The sequence below is a fragment of the Gekko japonicus genome, unplaced genomic scaffold, assembly GCF_001447785.1.
Source record: "Gekko japonicus isolate JY-2015 unplaced genomic scaffold, Gekko_japonicus_V1.1 scaffold605, whole genome shotgun sequence".
Taxonomy (NCBI): Eukaryota; Metazoa; Chordata; class Lepidosauria; order Squamata; family Gekkonidae; genus Gekko; species Gekko japonicus.
Window position 1 is genome coordinate 886,906 of NW_015164682.1, and position 9,911 is coordinate 896,816.

The 9,911-nt window shown below is 41.8% G+C and overlaps 1 protein-coding gene across 1 annotated transcript in view; it reads left to right on the forward strand.

Moving 5' to 3' along the window:
• ACVR2A (activin A receptor type IIA) overlaps positions 1–9,911 on the forward strand; it is an 83,793-nt gene that overhangs the window by 43,324 nt on the left and 30,558 nt on the right. The gene's annotated exons all lie outside the window — the stretch shown is intronic.

The window sequence follows — 9,911 nt, forward strand, 5'->3', positions numbered from 1 at the left end:
TGAGCTCCCGTCTCTGGTCCCAGCTCCTGCCAACCTAGCAGTTCGAAAGCAAGAAATTGCAAGTAGATAAATAGGTACCGCTTTGGTGGGAAGGTAACCCGTGTGCCTTGGCGTCTAGTTATGCCGGCCACATGACCACGGAGAAGTCTTCGGACAGCACTGGGTCTTCAGCTTGGAAATGGAGATGAGCACCGCATCCCTAGAGTCGGATTCGACTGGCTTTTTGTTTCTAATTTCTGCTTAAGGTGATAGCCGTATGAGGATGGATGGATGGATGGATGGATGGATGGATGGATGGATGGATGGATAGATAGATACTAGGCTAAGTAAGTGAGTTATTTTTGCTTGCCCAGCCCAAACCAGTCTTGATGTAGGAAAATTGACAATGAAGATAGCTTTCCTTACCAATTTGTCCCTTCTTTTATCCCATATTTTAGTGTGTTGTGAAGAAACATATTATTTTGGACTTCAGATGACCTAAAATGTTGTTTATTCCGAATTATTTCATCATCATTTTTGGTTGTGACAGTCTGTTCTATTCTAATCCAGTGTTGTTCTGCTCCTTTATAAAGCATTCTTACAATATTAAGCAGATTCGATGCTTCATAGTAAAACTGAAGATCCAGTATATATTTTGGAAATACAAAACTTTCAGTTAAATTGAATCTGTCAGGCCATGTTATATTCAGTTTATTCCAATTTTTTAGTTGGTTGCCACTTCACAGGATGTCTTATTATGAATTTATTTAAGTAGGTCTTTCATTTCTATTGGGACTTGTATTCCTAAATACCAGCATGTGGATGTAATCCATTTGTACGAGTATTTGTCTTTAAGAGAGGTAGTTACATTTACATCCAGATATAAAGGAACAAGTTCAGATTTTGATGGGTTAATACACAATCCTGAGATTATGCTGAAAGCACTTATTGATTGTAATGCGGCAAGAGATTTCATTGGGTCAGATAAATATAGGCGGCGGTCACACGGGCAGGAAACTGCGGGTGGGGAGCGTGGCTATTTGCCCCGGGGCAACAAACCCCGCGGCAGCGGGATCAGACGTCCCGGAGAGGTTCCAGCCTGGCCGCTGCCGCGCACCCCCATCGCAGGCCCCCCTCGACCCTAACGATGCCGGGTGCCTTTGTGCACATGTGCTGTTGAGGGCTTCGGGAGGCATGGGGGGAACCACCCAGCGCGCACCGGATGCCACGGAAGCCCGGCAGGCGCCCGCCCTTGCTGCGCAGTTCCCGGAAACTAGTACCTCGGAGGTACTAGTTTTTTACTGCGCGGCTTCGGACGGTAGCCATGGAACAGCCACGGGAGCTCTACGCTCCCCAGATGTTGCGGTGAGATCGCGCCCGGAAACTCCTCCTCTCTTCCATCCCTTTTGCGTGCCTAATGCTCCGTGTGACCGCGGCCATAATACAAGATCATCTGCAAACAGGCTTATTTTGTGTTCCCTGGCCCCAATTCTTATTCTTCTAATTGCCTTATTTTGCTGTGTTGCTTCTCCCAATGGTTCTGTGCTTAGAGCAAATAAGAGAGGGGACAGGGGACATCCCTGCCTTGTACCTGTAGTGATTTGAAATGTGTTTGACCAAAGGCCATTTGCCTTTACTTGAGCTGTGGGATTTGCATATAGAGTATGGATGGTCCTAAGGAACCTTTCTCCAAAGTCCATATGGAGCAGCAGGGTTTTAAGATATGAGGTCTCTAGATTATCGAACGCTTTCTCCATGTCCAGGGCCAATATGATCTGAGTCTTCATCTTCCACTCTAACTTGGTGGAGAACATGGGTTTTCGCTGGTGTAACCCAGTTGTATCGGACGTTTGCCACCAGAAGCTTGGATTCAGTTCCTTTTCCTTCTGTAAGGCTGCTGATGATATGTCTGGGAACACATACACTGGGCTTCCTTGATATTTGAATGTTCCCCTTGATCTTGCTTCATTAAGTATTATTCTTCTTGTATGCATGTCTGCAAAACCTGTGATTACATCTCTCAAACCTCTTCTTTTGGGATTATTAATAGATCCAAGCCAGTAAGCATGTACTATCATCGGCGCTATTCTGTCTTCCAATTGTATTACTGAGGCCAGCCAATTTGCTTTGTAATTTGATAATTCTGTTTTACCTTCTGAGTTTTCCTCAGTCCCTCGAAATTTTAAATTGGACTGTTTCGTGTTATTCTCCAGAATTATGATTTTCTTCTGCATTTGATGTTCATCTGCTTATATATCCTGTACCTGTATTGTCAGACCCAGCTCCATTGCGGTTTCAGCTATCTGAAATGAAGCTTTGATCTCTTCTGGTTGTGAAGCCAGCGGTTTCAGCATGTTTGAGAGTTTATCTAAGATCCAAGTCTATACTGTTCTTAGAGACAGTGTTAAGGATGCTGTTAGGTCGGATTTTGTTAACAGCGCCTCTCCTTGAGAGGCAGTTAAACTCTTGTCCACTATTTTATGATCCTCTGCTTCTCTTGAGGTATTTACTTCTCACCAGGCGCTTGAGGGGAAATATGTTTGAAGTGGTGCCGTTTGTTGTTGGGAGTGTTTATTATAATTTCTCCCCTCTTTCTTCATACCTTAGAAGCTCTGTCTGTCATTCGACTGTGATTACTGAGGTAAAAGGGAGGTAAGGGAGAGAGGGAGCTTTGGGCTCAACCGTCCACCATTCTGCCACACGATGCCACGCCTCCTCCTCTATGATATAATGAAGCTTTATAGGAAATGAAGTTGCATAGAATGGAAGAATAGACTCAGCATGAAGTTTTCTCCTGCTTGAGGGTGTGGAGAACATCATGTCATATTTAAGTACTCCCATAATCCCTGGAATCAGAAAGCAGATTTGAACTTTTTGTCTCCAAGGGACAATCAGAGACTTCCGCAGCTTCTGAGAGATTCTGCAATGGACATGTCCATCTCCAAGAACAGTATGTTCTCTGGAAGAACTGTGGCTAATAATGTAGTACTCAGAATGAAAGTGAGAGTACATTAAAAAAAATCACAAAACAAATGTAACTTGAAACAGTAAGGAACAACAGAAAATATTCTGATTGTTTCTCTTGGAAGGAGCTGCATTTCAGCGGTAGAGCATCTGTTTTGCGTACAAAAAATCTTGGGTTCAATCCCCATCATCTCCACTTAAAAGGATCCAGTAATTGGTGATATCAAAAAACGTTTAAGTGAAATCCTGGAAAGCTGCTGCCAACCTTAGTACATAGTAATGGCCTAAATACAGTATAAAGCAGCTTCATATGTTCATGTATCTGAGCTTGCAGATGAGATTATACAAGCTTCAGATAGTTGAAGTTATCCAATAGGAACCCCCATGAAAAGAAAAAGCAGGGTGGGTCCAGAACTTCCTCCTTGGCCTCAGGCAGAAGAACCTTCATGGTAAGTCCAGTGTTCCATTGTCACTTGGCGGCAGGAGGAAATCTTGTCACACTTACGATGTTACCAAGCCAGACTTTAATGAGAGATTGTATCTGCCAACCAAAGCAAAAAAACCCTAATGCTATGAAAGTCTTCTCTGAAAAGCCACGTCAGCTGAGGCAATATCTTGTAATGCCTGATGAATGTAGAGGGTGAGGCCCAGGCGATAACCTGGCAGATACCTGATGTGAAAAGTGCTCACATGGAAAGTTGCTGAGGCGAGGAGCACTGTGAATGAGTGAAATGTGTTGGTTTTTTTACAGACAAGGTTCTACTGATCCTAAATGTGCAATGTGATTTTTATTATCTACAGCACTGAGTTTTTAATATATTTTTCTGCAGTACTAAATAATTTCTAAGTATACTACTTAACAGATTTTCAAGAATATGTTTACTGTTTAAATGATAATTTTCAAGAATTAATATGTTTGATAATACATTATTAAAGAACTCTGTGAGCTAATCCAGAGAGGAAGATTAATCTTTTGCAGAAAAGTTCAACAGAAATCCAGTGGCATCCTAAAAACCAAGACAATACATTCTAGCATGAGCTTTCATGAGTTAGAGCTCACTTTAAAAGATAAATAGTATATACACTTCTCTCAAGTATTGGGTACATTTGCAGTTTTGTTTGTAGAAAACAAAGGCATTTATACTTTTTAGTGCAATAAGTATGCTAAATAGTACAGTTGTATGTGGTACAATTATAGTTATAAATTATGCATAAATAATAAAAATATGAAGTTATAAATTATCCATTTTATGTTAAGGTAGTAAAATAAATTTACGTTTGAGATGAAAGCTAGTACTGTATATATTTCAAAAAAAATTGCATATTTCCTTTAAATTTTTTTCTGTGTTTTCAAAATTTCCAGAAAATTTACATCTCCTCTCTTGGTGCATGATGTTTGAGTCCATAGCACCTTTAAAACCAACAAAGTTTAATTCTGAGTATAAGCTTTTGTGTGCATGTACAGTTTTTCAGATACCCACTTGAATCTGTCTTGTTGTATGAAGATTGGCATGGATGCTCATTCCACTTCTTGCAGCTGAACATCTTGATTATGCCTGTCTTTTACTCTTGCCAGATGACTCAGCCATTTTAATACGAAGGCAGTGTATAAGTATTCTAAAATATTTTTACAGCATAATTGAACAGGAGCAATTGTTTCATGTTTGACTGTAGTTGGAATTGATAACTTCTTGGATAATTCCATCTGTGCTCAATCCTCATAAAATGCTGTTCTATTGTACTTAACAAAGTATGAGTCCAGTGGCACTTTTAAGGCCAACAAAGTTTTATTCATGGTATAAGCTTTCGTGTGCAAGCACAGTTCCTCAGACACAGTGGAACAGAACCTCCTCAACTATAACTTATTGGGGTGTGTGTGTTCAGGAAAGTCCATTTAGAGTCAAGATACATAAGTACTGGGTGATTATAGTTGAGATTGGATGTAAGAAAGATCTGTGAATGGCAGTAAATTAGCATACAAATAAAAGAGTTAACAAACAGATGTGGGATTGAGGTGTGAGTCCAGTGGCACCTACAAGACAAAGTTCAATTCTGGATACGTGATAACTGAGAGACTTAGAATGTACACTCCTTCAGATTCATTGAAACAGATTTCCTCAAATATTACATATAGGTAGGGGGAGTTAGTTGTCAGGAAGAGCTAATTAGAGTCAAGATGCATAAGTAACTGAGTAATAAATACAGCTAAGATTGGAATAACACATTAGGTAAGATAAGTAAATAGCAGCAAATTGGCATACAGATAATAAAGGAGTTAACAACAGATGTGAGAACTAAGTTTGAGTTCAGTGGCACTTTTAACACCAACAAAGTTTGATTTCTGGGTATGCGAGAACTGGGTGACTTAGCATGTGCAGTGAGATAAGAAGCTGATATCTCTGTTAAGTCCTGGGGGTTCCATTGTTTTGAGTGTTGTAATAAGGAACTGAATGGTAATTGAGACAGTTTAAGCTCTAGTGATGCCAGAAAGGGTAAAATAATTTAGAATATTCTAATAAAACGATGACTATGGCCAGGGCACTGAGTCTTGTACCTTAAGATCATGCATGCTTTCTGAGCATGTATAGCCTGTGGTGTTGGTGGAAAGTGCTGTAAAGTTCCAACCACCTTATGGCGACCCCCTCAGGGTTTTCAAGGCAACAGATGTTCAGACGTGGTTTGCCATTGCCCGTCTCTGGACTTCCTTGGTGGTCTCCCATTCGACTACTAACTGGGGCCAATCGTGCTTAGCTTCCGAGATCTGATGAGATTGGGCCATCCAGGTCAGGGCTCATATAGCCTGCCACTATATATGTTATGTATGCCGGGATCATGTGCAGAAAATGACGTCTCTTTCCTTGAGATAAGGTCACTAGAATTGTATTCAGTGTTTAAATCTGTGGGTGTGCTAATAATTTGTTTGAAGGTACACATGCCTGTTCTGCTTGGAAAAACAGGAATGTAAAAATAAATCTAAACACTACAAGTCAGAGTAGTGCATTAAAAAAAAACCCCTCTGAAGAGTACTCATTGAGACAGTGGCAGGCACATTTGCTACATTTACCCTAGTGTTCCCTGTGGCAAGCATATAAAGCAGTAGTTCCCAATGTTTTTCAAGCCACTGCCTCCTTGGTTCCATAAACTCAATCCCTTACCCTATAAAAAGCATTATTCAGAATAGTGGTAACCTAGAAATATTAATATTGGGTAGGCTGCAACAAAATAACATATAGCTAAAAAGTACACTTCATAATCAACAGGTTCAGTAACCAAGGACACAGGAAAATGATAGCACACTCAGTACTATTATGTTAAAGATTTGAAAAATGACAAAGAGACAAAAACACATGGTGATGACAGTTTCTCAAAACATGGTATACTGGTCTGACTAGAGCTCTGGTGACCTGTTTACTAAAAATTCCAGTAGTTTCCACCAAATTGCACCACTATGCAGGGGCAGAAATTTAAAGTACTATTTGCCAGCATGGTGCCATAGCCCAGTCAATCATAAATAATTGAACGACGTGGTCACAGGGGTCCTTCTCCAGTGGTTCCTGCCCCTTTCCTTGTAGTGCCCCCCTAGGTAATCCCAGTGCCCCCCAGCAGGTGGTGCCACCTGCTTTGGGAACCACTGATGTAAATTATAAAGGGAAAACACCAACATTGATTTTGTGACATTCATCTTCCCTTTATACTTTTTTTCTCTTTAGGAAGGGAAATAGTGGTGTAAATGCAGCAAACATGCCTGCTGATGTAGTATGTGAACTGGTACTGAGAAACTGATAGCTCTAAATTGGCCAAGGCTGCAGCACTGATTAACAACGCTCCGCAAGTTACTTCCTCTATTTTTTCTTTACTCCCACTTTTGCTTCTTATGTCTTCGTAATTTACCTCCGTTAGTTATTGTAATCACATTATTTGGGCTGGCTGTTCCTGATAGCTCTAAATTACTTTTGACTGTGAAGTGTAAAGAAGAATATTGGATTTGACATGAAGAGACAAAGACATGATGGCACGAGAGATGAATTGTTGCAGGATCAAGGCTGGAAAGGTTAAGAATTATTTTTCTGGTAAAGACCTTACCTTACCTTAGTTACCAGACCTGTCTTCAGGTGAAACTACAGAGGAACATGAAATGAGATAGAAGAAAACATCTTAAAAAAGACAGGAAGTCTGAGAGGTCTTATGAAATAGAATAATAGAATCACAGAGTTGGAAGAGGCCATACAGGCCATCTACTCCAGGGGTAGCCAAACTTGCTTCATGTAAGACTCACGTAGAATAAACGTCAGATGTTTGAGATTTGCAAGACATGAACAAACACACATTTTAATTGGAAAATATGCAAATTTGCTTTGTATTAACAATAAATGTGACTGCCAGAAATAAAAATAAAAGGGATAAAAGCGAGTATTGATTTGTCCAATGATATTTGTTTGCTAATGATATTTATTTATCAAAGAGACAGAGAAAGAGAGGTGGAAAGAGAGAGAGAGAAACAAAGAAAGCAAATAGATGGGGAGGGAGGGGGAAGAGAGAAAGAGAGAGAAAGAAAGCAAATGGGGAGGGAGGGAGGAAGGAAGAGAGAGAGAGAAAGACAAAGAGAAAGAAGCAAAGAAAGCAGATGGGGAGGGAGGGGGAGGGAGGAAGGATGGAAGAGAGAAAGAGAAAGATGGAAAGAATGGAAGAGAGGAAAACAAAGAAAGCAAATAGGTGAGGGAGGGAGAGGATGTAAGGAAGAGAGAGAGAAAGGGAGGGAGGGAGGGAGAAAGAGAGAGAAAGAAAGGTGAAAAGAAAGAAGGGAAGAAAGCTAATAGATGGGGGAGGGAAGAAGGAAGGGGAAAGAGACAGATAAATCCACCACCCCACACCACCTGGCTTGGCTTGGAGAAGGGATTTAAAAAGACAATGCCTTCTCCGAGCCAAACCAGCTGGCCAGTGTGGCAGGGCTTGGAGAACACATTTAACTTTAGATCTGGAAGAAAGAGAGAAAGAAAGGTAGAAAGGTAGCAGATGGATGGAGGAGAGGGAGAAGTTGAAAGAAAGTAACTTTAATGTCCTCCAGGCTCCCCCCTGCTGACTGGCTTGGAGAAGGGATTTAAAGAGACAAATGCCTTCTCCAAGCTGGCTGGAGGGGAGGGGGCTTTGAGAGCACATTTTAAGTAAAGTTGCTTTCTTTCTCTGCTCTCCCCCCCCCCACCTCAAGCCTACCCAGGGATGGGAACACTGGCTGGTGAAGGCAAGACCAATCGGGGAGGCATGCCCTCCCCTTCACTTCCCAGCCACCCTGCCAGGAGCCACACACTATGTGTGAAAGAGCCGCATGCAGCTCCCACCCCTGATCTAGTCCAACCCCCTGCTCAATGCAGGATCACCCTTGAGCATTCCTGACAAGTGTTTGTCCAGCCTCTGTTTAAAGACTGCCTAAGGTTTTATTTCAGGTAGAAGAGCCTGATGATTGAATACTCTCTAATAATGTTCCTTTTATGCTTGTCAAGGAAGAGTTAAAATTTATTGATGTTCTGATTATGTAAACCTGGTCCATTAATCAGAAAACCAGTTTTTGTGTTTTGTGTGCTTGCATTTGGAGGGGACTGATTTGTTTAAGTGTAGGAGAACAATATCCATTTACTTATTAGGACAATGTGAATGGCTGAGGTGATATAAAAGCAAATAAATCAACTACTTGGAATTTTTGTCTAGCAAAGTTTATGCTGACTTTAGTATCCCTGATTTAGGTGTGTAACAACCATGTTGCATGTTTCAATTGTGTAAAAAAAAAAAGCTCATGATTTTAACATTCTAAAGCACCTTGGGTTGTTGGAGATGTTAGAAATGAGTTGAACAACGATTATTTTGTGCCCTATTTTAATATTCCAAAAATAGACAAACTTGCATTGTGACCAGTACATATATACAACAAAATATATAGTACTGCTGCATTTTCCCTTGGAGTTCTAATGATTTGTAATGATTTTATATTGCAAGTTGCATAGAGATTGAGTCTCAAATGACAGGAGAGATGAAGTGAATATTTTCATTTGCCTTGATTGTCCTTAAAGGCTTAAGTGGTGACATTTCCTTATAACACCATAAGCACTAAGTCTGTTCACGATAGATAGATAGATAGATAGATAGATAGATAGCCCTAGGCACTTTCCAGCTCTTCCACTGGCTGTGTTCCCATTGGTCTGTCAACTGCCACTCAAGAGTACTTGCATGCCATTGGCTGGGTGCTGGGTCTGTTTTTCTCCCCCGCTCACTGCTGACTTGGCCACTCTTCCCTGTCTGAATAAACTGCCAAAACAGCTGTCTCTCCTGATGAAGACGCTTCTCTTGCTTGGCTCCTCCACGGCTGGCCGGCCGCTGAGGTGAGCCACTGGGCATCAAACCATTCTCCTGCTATGGGGCTCACATTTCCCTAAGTGGCTGTTGCTAGGCTTTGGTTTTGTCAGTAAAAAGGCAGGGGGCCCTTTCCAGGCCTCCTTTGTCCTTTGTGGCGAACTCATTGGGGTCAGTCCTGACTAGGGTTACCAGCTCCAGACTGGGAAATTCCTGGAGATTTTGTGGTGGAGTCTATGAAGGCCAGAGTTTGGGGAGGGGAGAGGCCTCAGCTAAATAGAATGCCATAGCGTCCACCCTCCAAAGCAGTTATTTTCTCCAGGGTGGAGAGATCTGTTGTCTAGAGTTCAGTTGTGATACCCAGTGATCTTCAGGCTCCACACGGAGGTTAGCTACCCTAGGCCTGACCAGTACCCCCTGGGTGACTTGATGACACCTGACTGGCGTGACTTAACCAGGCCTGGCTGCTTACTCCTGTTCACCAGCAACCCCCCCTCCCAAATAGCCAGTGTGACGCAGTAGTTGCCGCTCCTCAGCAGGGTCTGCCAGACCCAGGTTCTTGCTGTGGAAGCTGAGTGGGTGATTTTGGGCCAGTCACAGACTTTCAGCCTAACCTACCTCACCGG